Source organism: Crocodylus porosus, unplaced genomic scaffold (assembly GCF_001723895.1).
Source record: "Crocodylus porosus isolate Cpor-Errol unplaced genomic scaffold, CroPor_comp1, whole genome shotgun sequence".
NCBI lineage: Eukaryota > Metazoa > Chordata > Crocodylia > Crocodylidae > Crocodylus > Crocodylus porosus.
In genome coordinates, this window is record NW_017728921.1 from 26,641,188 (window position 1) to 26,656,002 (window position 14,815).

Sequence of the window (14,815 nt, forward strand, 5' to 3'; positions counted from 1 at the left end):
TGCTTTTCAATATAGAGTGTAAAAAAGATCTGGGCATACTTGTCACTGAAGAGGCATAGACTAGTATCTACATAGAAGCAGAAGGTGGCATTGTAGCATGTGCTAGCATACCAATGTTAGCTCTACCTAGAAACAACAGTAGTAAAGGCATTACATCAGGGGCTTTAGTACATACTAAGAACAAGTTTAGAAATTTCAAGGGCCCTCGATTTGAACTCTGTGCTCAAACCTTACACAACATTGTCGCTGGTATTGTTCCACCTGCTCACTGCATTGAAACAGCCTGGGTACACTAGTATGTGCTACTCTTGTACTTTCACTTTGCTCCTTAGACAGCTCCTTAAGTCTGATCTGCATAATGAAAACTACCTGTATAGCTATGCTCCAAGACCTCCCTCTAGCTGTGAAGCAAGTATAATTAGATGGCCATGCAACAGTGCTCTCACTAGTGCAGAGTTAGGGTCTCTCATGCTCCCCCTCTTCTCATCATTTTTTTACCTTACTTTTATCCATACCAGTACAAAGTTAAGCTGTCCTACTATTGCCCAATACTACTGCAAAGGCCTCTTCAAAAATCATCCTGTTCAGCACTCTGAAAGGTTTGCTGGAGCATGGCAGAGTGCATCACTGACCCTCTGGTATTTGCTATAAGGATTTTTACCAGAAAACCTTTGCAATTTCTGTACCTCCTCTACCTGTACTCCTATACCTTTTTGTACCCACGTGAATCTCAAAGACACTGCTCCTTGAGGAATATCATTATAACAACAAGCAAATGGCCTACAAGGATATTCACGGTTCACCAAGGTGGCATTAATGAGGTTGTCACGTGGACTTCCCCAGAAAGGTCACCATCATTGAGCAATTAGCTAATGGAGCATTTCTAGTTACTGAAGATTGTCAGAACTCAGCAGTGAGTCCTCCTCAGAGTGCCTGGAAATAAAAGCTATCTGGCATCTACATAGAACCTGGAAACCAGACTTAAAAACATCTTATTGAAAAGCACACTCCACAACACAAATGAAGCAGTTAACATGTCTCAATTACGTACAATGTTTTGGTGAAGTCTCATTTAAGATTTACGTATTTACCCTTTTTGAAAGGAAGAGTAGCATTAAGATGATGAATAAATGTTCTAGTTACCAGAGGTGGATCCATGCCTTACATTTCATATCCAAATTGAAACTCTTCCAGACTCTGCGAAAGGGATGTTCACATCTGGGATACTGACCTGTTTTAGTTACAGGGTCTGATGACTTGGCTACTGTCACTTCCTTCCTTGTAAAAGCTTTGTCTTCATGTTCTTGCACAGGTTTCATGCTTTTTAACATCTTTTCAACCAATTTAGTGCCCTAACTTTCAGCTAACAGTTGTCAGCTATAACAATGACTAAGATGAAAATCAAGACCCTCAATAAGAGTTAAAAAACTAAGCGGTGTGCTGCAGTGGTGAGAAAGACAGGATCAGGAGTTCAAATGAAGATTTTCAGACACAAAGGGGAGTTAACAACCCACTTCCCACTGGTCCTTTTTACCTTTGAAAAAAAAAATGTTTTCCAGCTCTGACACTTATTTCATTGCATGATCTTGCATAAATCATTTTGCTTCAGTCTCTCTATCAGTGAAAACAGAATAACATTACCTACCTCAAAGGGGATTAAAAGGTTTTGGAAAGTGACCCTGAAAAATACTGGCATTAAGAGGTTTCATGCTTGTCTCCTAAAGTCCTCACATTACGGCTGAGGTGGGGGGAGGTTCTAACAGTGTATGTTGCAAAAACAGCTTGGCATCTGAAGTCCAAGGGTGGTCTTTTCTTCTCCCACATCATTGGCAATAATAAAGATCCTGCAAGGCAGCAGTTGATCTAAGTGGCCCCTGGTAGACTTAGGGCTCTACAGGTGTAACTGATTGGACCTTTTTTGTGTCGCTACATGGGAAGGAATCCAATCCAGCTGACTCCTTCTGAGCTATTTTGGCTTCTCAGGCTGACAGGAGAAAAAAACCAGCAGAGACATTTTGTTCATGCAATCAACCAGGTCCAACTTTCAGTTGCACTACGAGTACATCTAGTGAGTGAAAGAGTGCTGTTTTTATATATCCGGTTTTCAGAGCAGAACTGCACACATATGAAAATGCTCTAAAATGCTTTGTAATTTGCAGGCAGAAGACTTTGGATAGGGCATGGAGAACATCAGTAGGGAGGTTAGAGCACTGACTTTAGATCTCTTACTTCGCTTTTGTTGTTGATGGGATAAAAAGGAGACAGCAAAGAAACAAAAGGTGAAGGTTCGTCTCCCTGCCATAAATGAGGGCAGGCGACAGAAAACGCTGGAAATCAATGTGCACATTGTGTGTTGTTTACTTGTCTCTGCGTGCAGATGAGAGGGCCATATGACTTCAGCATACAGTGGCTTTCCCGGTAGCAGCACGGTGCCTGCCTCCCTCTGCTCCAGTACGGCCATTGAAACAAGCCGATACAGACTTGACGGCGCCAGCAAACCTGCAATAACTTGTTCGTTGCCACAGTGCTTCCAGGGCCCATCCCATCACCTATCTCTCTTCACACTCCTCCTTATTGCTCACCTGATAACGATAGCCTCAGCCATAATTGCTGGTGTGTGCTGCACAGCGGCAGAGAAGCGGATAAGAAATATCTGTCCCTTCTCTGTCAGAGTAAACGTGCAAAAGTTTATTCAGAGTTTTATGAGGCACCCAACAAAACATCTGCTTTAGCTGGGAACTGAAGTGTTGACTGCCAAGGAATTGAGAAATGGCCCTTGCAAACCCCCCACACGTGTGTCTCCAAACAGGCTGACACACTGAGACATATGTGTTAGACTAAAACAGGTGCTTGGAAGCAACCTATTTCATGGGGAGAGGGGAAGGAGGAGGAGGTTTCTTCAAAGTTTGAAGTGCTGTAGAAAATTGCTAGTTTGACAGCCACGGAGAGTAGAGTCTTCCATCCATCCATCATCCAGAGAGAGTGGGCAGACGCTGGACATGTAGGCTGGAGCTCTGGCATCCTGCCTCAGACATGAGCTGGATGGACCACTGCTAAGGCTCAAAGGAAAATAGATCTCTACTTAGCCAAATTGTGAGAAAGTGTGTTGTGATGTGGTTGCATCACAAGACTAGGTACTCCAGTTCCTTTTTCAGGTAGCCCACTGAATAGCCATAAGGTAGTACAGGAAACCCTCACTATTCATGGGTTTGGCATTCATGGTTTCAAATATTCGTGAATGCCACACCCGCTTCTTAAATACACCTACGGGAGCTCCTCGGGAGCTCTGCACTTGCCACTGCCAGGCTCCTGCCACTGCCACTGCACTCCCACCATTGCCAGAGCAGCCGCGCCACCTGCCTCAGCCACCAGGGGCACTGCGTTCATGAACACACATGGCATTCATGAGTGCAGGGCTTTATTTGCAGATTTCCCCATTCGTGGGGGATACAAGAATGTATCACCTGTGAATGGCGAGGGTCGCCTGTAACAGCTTTCAGATCTTCATTTCTGAAGGTATCTAGAGGCCAGATTCTATTGCACCTCTTAGATTTCTAAGTGCAATTCTATTACACCCTGCTCAAGTCCCTGGAAAAATAGTTCATGTTAAAGGTGGGTGGGTCTTCTTCCTCCTTGTTGCTTTTTTCTGGCTCATCCTTAAGTGTGCTGCTGCTATGTAGATGGATTAATGGATTTTCAGCAACTTGAATAAGGTGGAATAGAAAAATACTTTAGGTACCTAAGTCCACTTACACACCTAATAGGTAGAGTACACTCTAGCCCTAGGTGCCTAAAGATGTAAGAATCACAGTGGGATTTTTTTTAAAGTAACATCTGCTCACTACCAGCCTGATCAGAAGGTTTGAGCCAGATTCCTAGCTATGGAAAACTGGCCTAGCTCCACTGATTATTTTATCCAATGACTGGTTAATGTGAAACACAGAAACAGTCCTGGGAGCATGAACCAGAACCTAGGCTCCCCCACTTCAGGGTGAATGCCTTAACCACAAAGCTACAGTTACACTCTTTCTTGTGATCTTTCTGGCCCAGAGAGTCTTGAAGTCTTTACTGCACAGTGGCGTAACTTCAGCAGAAAGGATGGAGCCCTCCAACACACACAATGCCCTACACTCTGATGGCCAGGGCAGTCTCCTGGGAGGTGGGGGTGAATCCCCTCAGGCCAAAGAAGACCTTGGTTAGGTCTCCCATTTCCTAGACAAGTGCTCTAACCATTGAACTATTATGTTAAAGTCGGGCGCTGCAGTATCCTCTTCCAGCTGTATTTTAAAAGAGTAAGTGCTCCTCAGTCCACTGAAAAGACACAAGTACCTCCTGCAGGAGGGATTCAGGCCTGTGGATCTCAAGTGCATGCAGACACCTCCTGACAGCCCTGTGCAAGGTACCAGAAAAGTGGAATTTCAGACTCCCTCTGTCCTTAGTATTTCATATTATCTAGCTCGAGGCAGCTGCATGTTGAGCGCTGGCCTGAGGCTCCCTGCTTATCATGCTGGCTGTTTAAGTTCCCATTCTGAAGCATCTGATTTTCCCCCACACACTTCATAAGGAGCCAGGCATGTAACAGAGGGCTCTGGATTCCACTCTGAGGACTGACCAGGTATAGCACTTCATATATAGGTACCTAAGTTATATTAGCTCCAACTTTTATATATATAAGAAATACATTTGTATTTTCTTGGCTAATAATGCTAATTATCAAGCCTCATGCTTCGTGATGTAAGCCAGGAATCAGCTTGCTAGAGACAGGAAGATTTCCCTCCTTTCTGCTGTATTGTATAATTTCCTAAGTGTTCCATATTTTCTCATTCTCCTTTGTTTTTATTTTTCTCAGAAGTATCCAGCACATGCCACAGCTAGAAACAAGCTATTGTATTAGATGGATCATTGATCTACTGATGTACTGAAATGTTTATGTTCCTTATTTCTCTCCCTGCCGTGTCTCCTTTCAAATTCCCCATATTGTGTTTTTGTTTTTGTTTTTTATAAAAGACCCCAATCAGAGTCCATTAGCCAGTGTCTGAGAGAATCCAGACAGGGGTTATTCATCAAGTTTACAAGCTTCCTCGCTTAGTCATGTCACCTGGAGAAGACAAGTGTGGCAGGCTCCATTCAGAAAAGCTAGGGAAGTTACAGCCATTTCCTTTTGCCTATACATTCAGCCTGCATCCAAGCACAGACTAATCCTTGATCTCTGCTGAGGTTGCCCATAAGGTTGAAAAAAATCAAGGCTAACCAGGAAGTTGTCTCTTGTGACAGTAGTGACTAGGAACTGGACAAAAACCTATGCAGCTCCCCTCACAAAGGCTACCAGTCATATGTCAGATGGATATTATAAATGGAAGAACCTGATTGGCTAATGGAGGTTCCAGCTGTGCAAACAACTCATAACTGCTCATACTAAGAGACCTAAGCCAGTTGGGGAAAATATAGCAAAATAACTGTTATCCCAGTGATTCATCAGCTCCCTTGCTTCACAAGGCATCTGAGATTTGAAAGCATATGGCATCACTGCACATCCAATCATGTGCTATTACTGTAGGGCTCACCTCTAGAGTTCCAGACACTTGGTTTGGTTCAGAGAAATATCCAAATATCTGAATAAAAAGGCTGTTAAAGTTATCTTGTTTTTATCTCTCTGCTATAAAGAAGTCATATTTCACATATATGATGCTTGAGCTTTGAGTTATAACCCTTTGGGGAGTTTGTAAGCCTTATTTTTTGCTAGCTCCCAATATATGGCAGCTATATGATTTTTCCATATGGAGTGAATTGAGTTACAGAAACCTGGGAACAGAGGAATGGTCAAGTGACGGGAACTACAAGAGAATGTGACTGCAGCTGGGGAAAAGGAGAAGAGGAAGGAGCTGGATGGAGTCATTGGACACTTCAAAGGCAATGGGAGACCAGCTAGATGAGGAAGTACTATGGAAAAATGGGAAATGCAGAGAGAAAAGGAGAACTCCAGAGCAGCATCCTAATGGGGGTGAGTGACTTTGCAGAGCAGATGATTCAAGCACCGAGTAAGCACCAGAACTTTTGCTTTACAAAGGGTCCAGCCTTATTTTGTCATAAATAAGGGCAGTTCTGGATGAAGGTTGGAAAATACCACTGCCGGGCAATAAATCTCTGATTGACAGAGTTTGACAAGCAATGGCTAAGAGAAAGGTTGAAGTCAGCTCTGAAGCATATAATGACTCACTCAGGATTGAGGGAATTAGAACGAAAGGCGACAATTGGTATAACAGCAGCATTAATAAGTAATCGTTGCCTGTGAATGTCTGGGCAGTTATAAAACATTGGCAGGACAGATCCTTCTTAATCTTACAAGCCTGGCTCAGCTGTACAGAGAAAAATGCTCTTTATCAAGAACCCCAGGGGAAAGTCCTCTCAAGGATCAGCAGTGATAGGTGATCACAAGTTATACTTTACACCTCAACAAACACCCCTGCAAAACCTTTACATCCTCATATGGACTCTAGTCCCCAGCTCCTGAAGATTCCTGTCCGTCCTTCCCCACTTTCACCTTTAGTCCCCATGGAAAATTCTTCCCAAATCCTGCATTTTGCACTGTATTTTAAACAAATCAAGGCACTGGTAAGTAACACACAGCATCAATGTAATCTGAGAAATGAGCTTTTCAGTCATTAGACATGCAGCTAAAACAAATAATAAATATGGTGCAGTGACATTTATGGTGAAAGCCACCAGAGCTTAAGAGAATTCCCTGCCTGGTGCAGTAAAGGCCTCCCTAGCACCAGAGGCATTTAAAGCTAAATTAAAATCCTCATTAGCTGCTCTTGAGTGTGTTCGCGTTGATGAGGTCCCTGGTGGATGTGGTTTTATGGGCATGGAGGTAAACCTGTGTGGTATTGCTACAGTGCAAGCTTTCAGTTGCACTGATGTAACATGTGTGTGATTGCAGCTTCCAAGTGACTGAGAGATTCCATCATGGGCGAACCTGGTCTGAGTGCCATTTCTACCATGAAAAAGTACAAATGAAACAATGGTGGCTGAATCACAGAGGACAATATAAATATAGATGTCAGTAGAGATTTGTAGGTTCACAGACATATGCATATGTAGGTATCAGAGCACATTTACAGGTCTGAGATGAAAACTTCTGAATGAAACATTCTGTCCAGCTCTGAAGATGATGGTGATATGGCCAACTTCATGTGGCCAAGAAACCCCCAAGCACCAAGGCCCATTTGGATTCTTGCTTCCATCATCAGTTTCTTCCTTTCTAGTTACCTTTTAATCTTTAATTCTGATTAGCGTTGTAATGCAACACTGATAGGTAGTATGTAAACATGATTAAAAAGAAAGATAGAAATGTTAAACACATCTATCAGTGGATTATAATTAAGAAAAAAGACAAGGTAAAATGTTTCTGAATCACAAGACCAATGTAAAGACTCAAAGGAACAATGGAGAGAGAACATTTATATAAGTTATTAAAAATAAATGGGAGGTGGGAAAATCCTTTTAAGATTTAAAGATGTAGTATATGTGATCTGACAGGAAATTCCAAGGTATCAGGTTAATTGTATGCATTTAGTTTCATACTGAAGAGATGGTTTGTCTTGTAACTTGGTACCTCCAACACGCTGGTCCTTTCAACCTCCTGACCAGGAAACAGAGGATGAAATGTGCTCAGGGTGAAATATCCAAACAATACCTCACCATTTTCTCAGATAAGGTTGTGAGTTAAATACCAAATATCCTATAGTCCTTTGGCAAGAGAAGGATGTGAATCATGATGCCCTAGCCCAGTCCTGGTAATTGCATTCTCCTTATTTAAATTGCTTTGTTGTTTCAGTGATATATACTACCCTTCATTTTTGGTGCAGGAGATTGCTTGCAGTATTATAATTACTGGCAATGGAGGTGCCTGCATTTCAGTAGTGTATGAAATTTAGCAATTGTTAGGAGCATATTGCTATAAATTGCTTTGAAGGCTGCAAAATTGACCCTAGAAAATAACAGCAACAGCAGCAAAAACAACAATGTTACATGAGACCAATGGGAAAGACTGAGAAATTAATCTTTGATGTTGTTATAGTAATGTAGCCATTGGATGAGTGGTATACTGTCTGTCCCCTTTCCCTCTGAGACACATCAAGTAATGCCAAAATGCAGAAGATTCATAAGGATTACAGTGAGGCATGTAGGACATTGAAGTCTTGTATCATTTGCATGTTGCTGTATGAAATACAGAAAGGTTTGATCCTGTACAGTGGCTCTTTCCTGCCCCAGGTATTTTGCAACATGGAATTACATACCACCAACAATGGCTTCTGCTAATTCATGGATGTATGAGATGCTGGTGCATTCTGCTGTTGGAAAGGGAACAGCAACTTGTGGGCTATTCAGGAGTTCCTGAAGGGAGTTTTCCTGCCTTATCTTTATTAACTGTGAATTTATCTCTCTTCTTAGATACGGTGGCAGGAGACAGGGTGAACTGGAGGGGTGATCCTGGCTGTACAAGGATCACATGCAATAAATAGGCCAGAGTGTGACTGCATTCATCCATGCCCTTTTAATTGCCCCCTTTAAAGCACACTTTAAACACGCAATCCTTGTGACCAAAGGTAAGAGGGAGTCTGGGTGTAAGCGAGCAATCACTTGATAAGACAACAGCATTTCAAAACACCATAAATTAATTCCCAGGGCTAATCTGCCTGAGAGCAATGGAGATAATAAATCTCACTGCCGGTGTTAAGGGTGACTGAAGAATCTGCTTCATGTGCCTGCCAACACGCTACCGGAGCAATGCCATGGGCTTGCAGCATGCTGGCTTCTACTGAGGGGGAAAACGGGGTCTGTGTAAAAACGTGCTGCAGCCTGTGCCAGTGCAACTGAATACATCTATGAAGGAAAGTGGGGGGGGCGGAAAGAAAAGGAAGTGTTCATTTCACCAACCTCTTAGAGTAAAAAAAAAAAAAAAAAAAAATGGCTGGAAAATTTCACATGGAAAAAGGCAAAGGAATCCCAAAGGGCTCAGGCAGAAAATCATCCCTGAAGGCACAAGGCATAAATCTAAATTACTGTGGATTAATGAGCCAAGAGAGGTGGGACCCAGAGGTGAATTTCAGGCTATGCACTACCCTTGATCAATGCATGGAAATCTGAGGCCTGTATGTGGCCCATGAGGATGACAGCTCTCTCTCTCTCTCACAGCACACCATAACACCACAGAAGTATGATGCTACTGTCCAAGATTCCAGTCTTACATTATATTCTTCCATACTACAGGATTAACATTTTTAAATTACCTGTAAGGTTAGGGACAGACAATCCAAAACCCTGAGCCTGAATTGATTCAGTCTTTGCAGGAAAGCTTAAACCAATTTGGAGGTGTATCGACATTCTCTTTTCATTCCAGAAATGCAGGCACATGCCTTCAGTGGCTCAGGCTAGAAGTCAGGAGTGCTACAGCAGCCCTCTCCTCCCTTCCACAGGGCTGACCTAAGGGGGTGGTGTGGCCAGACCCCAGCAGGATGCCTTGATTAGCCCAGCAGGGAATTGATAACAGTGTTTACCACCCCTAAATCAGTGTTTATCACCCCATTAAGAAAACAACAGAGGGACGTTACCGACTACCTGTTGATTCTGCCTTTGTCACAGCATGGACCAGAGCCAGCATGTGGTCTGCTAGCTAATACACAAATATCTCTCACCAAGGCAGAGGGGAAGGGGGAATTCCTGCTTAACAGGGAGTGCTAAGGGGGGTGGGGAGCAGCCTGCAAGTCTGTCAGAGCTGCAGCCAGGGAGCAGAGGGGAGAGGCCAGTTCTGCTGTGGAGCAGAGAGCCCCGCCCATCCCAGAGAGTATGCCAGGATGCTGGGGGTGTCTGGTTTAACTTAGACCAGCAAGGGGTCTGGGGCAGACATTGCATAAACCGGTTTGACCCAAATCAGTTAAGTCTGATACTACATTCAACCAGGTTTCAAACTGATTTCAGGTTTATGTGCAATGAACATCTGTTCTATTACAGGTTTAAACCAGTTTCTGGTCACTTAAATTGGTTTATCTGTAATGTCTGTCCCTAGCCTAAAACAGGAAACAACTCAGAAGAATTTAAGGCTTAGAACACCAAAATGGAGCACAGGCAGATACAGCACCTGAGAATATTAGGCCACTTGCACCAGGACTAAACTGGTTCCATTAATTGTTGCTTCTCAGTGGCTTAATAAAATTTACCTAGATACAGTATTCAAGCACTGAGCAAAATGTTCAAAAACTGCCTATCACTAAAAAAGACCCGTACCTATCAAATGAAAGGCTTAATTCTAATCTGTTTTACCCCAATCTAAATCTCAACAGCTTAATTAGTGGTGGGTAACTGGGACACAAACCCCAGGTACTGAATTAAAGGGGGTCCTTGTAAACAGAGTCAGACTTGCACTCAGAGAGAGAATGGAGTTTGAAGGCAGCCTAAGGGTGGATGCCACTAAAATTTGTGTAGACACAGTGTGGTGGCAACAGAAGTCAGCAGCACTGGGTCAGAGAAGAAGCAGTATGGGCATTAACCCCCTGGGTGATCACTGACACTTCTTTTCCCAGAGGGATTTCCCACAGTACTATTGGGGTTTGCACCCAGGGTGCAAATCTTCTCAGTTATGCCTCTGGTAAATTTGGAGTGACTTCACTGAAGTTAACCCAGTGGGATAGTGGATTAGACTCAGCCTATCTGATTCTCCTCTACTGTCCAGACTGTAACCATTTGTATTCTGTACAAGCAGCCGGTAAAAGTACACAAGACCACCTTGTTACTTTGTTCCTTCAATAGAATATTTTGGGAGAGCAACAGCTGGTACTTTCAATTCAGTTTTAAGAGATGTTAGAGCAGCGTGCAGTAGTTATCACATCTGATCAACGTGTTAATTGCTGAGGTCCAAACATCATGCAAGAATATTTACAGACTTGGTACATTTTGTACAGTGAATTATATGATCATCATATAAGGAATACATGGAGTCTTACTGAAAATGCATTAATATATTTCACCCTGAATAATCTGGATTTAAACTTAATTTAAGATCACTGATGTTGAGGATTAAAAGGTCTTAACCTAGTCCAAGATCCAAAACCACCACAGAAAACGTAACTGTCAATTCTTTGTTCAAGAGAGGCTGTAGAGTCCTACAGATCAATATATTCTGAGGACTGAAGAGAACAGTGAGTGCTATGGCTCTGTTCCTAACACTTCAACCTACTTCTTTCTAACTCTAGATATCCCTTAAGTGAAGGGAAAGACAATAAACCAGCAGTGCCACCTGTACACCATCAGATGATATCTCTGCAAGAGGGGGAGTCTTGAATGCCAATAAGGCAGCTTTCCAGCAATTTGTGCTGCAATTATTGCACTAGATTTTTCAGCAATTATTGCACTAGATTTGGAAACCAGGAGACTAGAGTTCTGTTTTTGGCTCTGCGGTACCCCCTTGGGCAAATCACTTCCCTTGCTGCACCTCTGTTTCCTCTACCATCATTTTTCTGTTTTGTCTATTTAGACTGCAGTCTCCATGGGGCAGAGACTGTCTTTGGGGCTAGGGACAGAAGTTACATGCAAATTGGTTTAAAGGGATCAGAAACTGGTTGAAACCTGTAACAGAACAGAAGCTCAGTGCACATAAACCAGTTTCAAAATGGCTAAAACTGGTTTAAGATAAACCTGGTTGAATGCAGTATCAGACTTAACTGATTTGGTTTAAACCAGTTTATGAAACTTCTGTCCCGGACCCCCACCTCCCACCCCCGTGCTCCCCCTACGTATTGCCTATGCCCGTATCAAAGGTAAATATCTGTTCACTTCTGTTTCAATTTGATCTACACCATTTAAACTAACCTGCAAAGATTGAATTGATTCAACCTCAGACTTTTTGACTCTCTGTACCTAGCCTCATTGTGCTTTTGTACAGTGCTTAGCACAATGAGGTTTCTTTATTGGTGAAGGCTCTAATGATTATTACTAACAACTGGCCAGACTAAAGACTAAGAACTGAGGCCACTATGTCCAGGTCCAGACATAGTATTGCCAGGATTGTGTGCTGTCAGAGCACAGAGCAGGAAGATAAGCCACAACAAAGCAAATCTACAAATACATCTTGGTTGCAGCAGATTCTCCAGAGAACTGGAGGCTGGTCCAGATAAGTAGCCAACAGTGCAGATGCTTATTCAAACTATCCTGAACCACGTTGGCAATGACTTTGATTTTAATATGCAGTTTGTTTTACCTGGATTATTAACATCATCATTAGGGGTTAAACCACCCTACTTATTTGACATAAACACATAAGATCATCTGTGCATCAGTGAATAATTACAATAACCAAAGTGGAAAAATAATATATATTCAATGTATGTATAAACACACATGCATGGGTATATATGTCATGAAATGCACTGCACATATATTAGTTATAATTCTATATGTGTATATCAGAATACACTAGATTTTAAAAATTAGAAAATCGGCCAATTTCCATATCATTTAACCTACATGGTACAATATTATTTATTATAAAATACCATGGAAACTGGCCAATTTTATAATATTTAAATATCTATATCATCACAAACATTTTACATAAGAAACATATGGCAAATATTTTATTCATTCCAGATGGGGGATAGTTAAACCCTTTGATATATATGAATGAACTCCAGAGGGTTCTATTTTCATTCATTTCGATGTTTGCTTCTGGATAAAAATGAAGAAGAAATTCATTAAGTCTATGTCATCTAGAGTAAAATGTCATACCTTTGACATGAAAAAGGGTCCGGTGAATGGTTTAGCAATGATGAATGAAATAAGCTATTCTTTAAGAAAAGATTTTGGTTCTGTGAAAAAAGATCCAGTTCTTTTGTATAGAGCAAGTGCTAAGCTCTCCTTTCTGTCATTTAATTCTCAAAATTAGTCATCAAGGACAGGGAGTCTACAAATTAGCCAAGATTAATGTCTTATCTCAGGTTTACTTTAATTTTAAAATACAGCACCAATTATTTTTTAATAATGTCATTCATGCAAATGTAATATAGAGCCATCCATAATTACTTGCAGTTGTGCAAATATAACATTAATGATACACAGCACAATAAAGTACAGGTAGCAAAGCTTCAGGTAGGGGAAAGGATGAATAATGGTAGAAGGTCAATTTTCAGTCAAAAGAAGGCAAAAGAGTCTGGTAAGCTTGGGAACTGGGATGTCAGTATTTATCAGAAAGGGTTAAAAATCATAGGCCAAAAGAGGAGATGGAACTTGTCTCAAAATCAGTCTGAAAAAAAAAATACTTCACATATAAAAAAATCTATTTTTCTCAAAAAGCCTCAAAAATGGATAGTTTGAGGGGGGAAAATTCCACTTTGGTTTCTAATTTCCTAACACAAGTTTTTGAGGCAAGCAGATCCTCTTCCAATAAACATTTAATTTTGCCAAAAGCTCAGTTGTCCACAGAGGGAAAAAAAAGAAAATTTTAAACAAACTACATTTTCTATAGTGTTGGATTATAGTGTACTGGTAACATAATAGTGAATACTACAGGTAAAGTTGTATGCATGACACTGTAGAAAAAACCATTCTGCCCTCTACTACAGTCCATGAAACTACATTTTGACTAAAATGCATGGGCATAACTGAAAGCAGCATTTAGAGAAGAGAGGAAAGGATACTTTTCAACAAAGCCATCGCTGTTGAGGAGCATATGTGAACCTGGTAACTGACAACTACATAGACTGGGCATGTTTATGTGTGACCTGTTCTTGAAGAACTTTTGAACTCTCTTTTTCATAAAGAGCTAAATCTAGGGTTACTAGTGTGCATTGAGTAGAAGAGCGTGACCTCAGTCAAATCATGTTCTGACAAAGGCTTGAATTAACCCTGGAGCATCAGGGCAGAAGGAGGAGAAAATATATCTGAGAACCAGGGGAACAAAAAAAAGTTGAACCGCAAATTATGAATCTTTGGTCAACCTTGAGCTTCCATGCAGACCAATGCATCAGCTAACAGAGCAGGAGTTAATGACAGGCTTAGCCTTGATATTTTGCTCATTATATGGTAGGAAGTCAGAATATACTTACAAAATGCAAGCCAGTGCTAGGCAATGGGGCCAGATACAGAAGTTACACTTACTGCATGGTAGGCACACAGAAAGCACTATATAGCCATAACTGAACAGACAGTCAGGGTACATAGAGCGCTGTAAAAGTGGCAGATCCCACTCTAAGATAACCCTGGATGGCTATAGCATCACACTTCGGTGCTGTAAGTTAGAGCACTATAACAACCATCTGTACCAGATCCCATCACAACTCACAGTAGTGAGAGCGACGTTCCAGGGTCGGCCAGAGCTCAACTCCTCTGTGTGAGCACCAGGGTAGGCCCCACCCCCTCTCCACCTGCCCCCTCCTCGACCGTCACAGATAAGAGTTAGTGAAACCCCTGTCCCCAGGCCCTCCTGCATCCTCCCCTCAGGTAGCATAGATCCATCCACACAAAGAAAACTGCTTATTGCTGAATTTCTCTTACTGCATATTACCATGGGCACAGGTGAGCAAGTGCTGAATGTGCGTCTTTTGCTATTTTGCCCCTGCTCATAATTAACCTTTCTTAAGAACTAATTCATCTGCACTGATTTCTGGCAATGGGCAAGTTACCTAATGGAAATAAAAATGTACTTGAACACGCCCAAAGTGTACATCAACAGACCTACACATGTTAATATTAGCATCATTGGATTTATGACACATCATAACCTGCCTGACATCTGACTCCCCAGGTCCATTCACTCCCCTTC

The 14,815-nt window shown here is 41.9% G+C and overlaps 1 long non-coding RNA gene across 1 annotated transcript; it reads left to right on the forward strand.

The window, feature by feature from the left end:
* Positions 1-1,909: 1,909 nt before the first annotated feature.
* LOC109312959 lies at positions 1,910-3,020 on the forward strand. Its single transcript, XR_002101941.1, has 3 exons — positions 1,910-2,035; positions 2,160-2,279; positions 2,378-3,020. It is a non-coding gene; the product is annotated as an uncharacterized LOC109312959 (long non-coding RNA).
* The last annotated feature ends 11,795 nt before the right edge of the window (positions 3,021-14,815 follow it).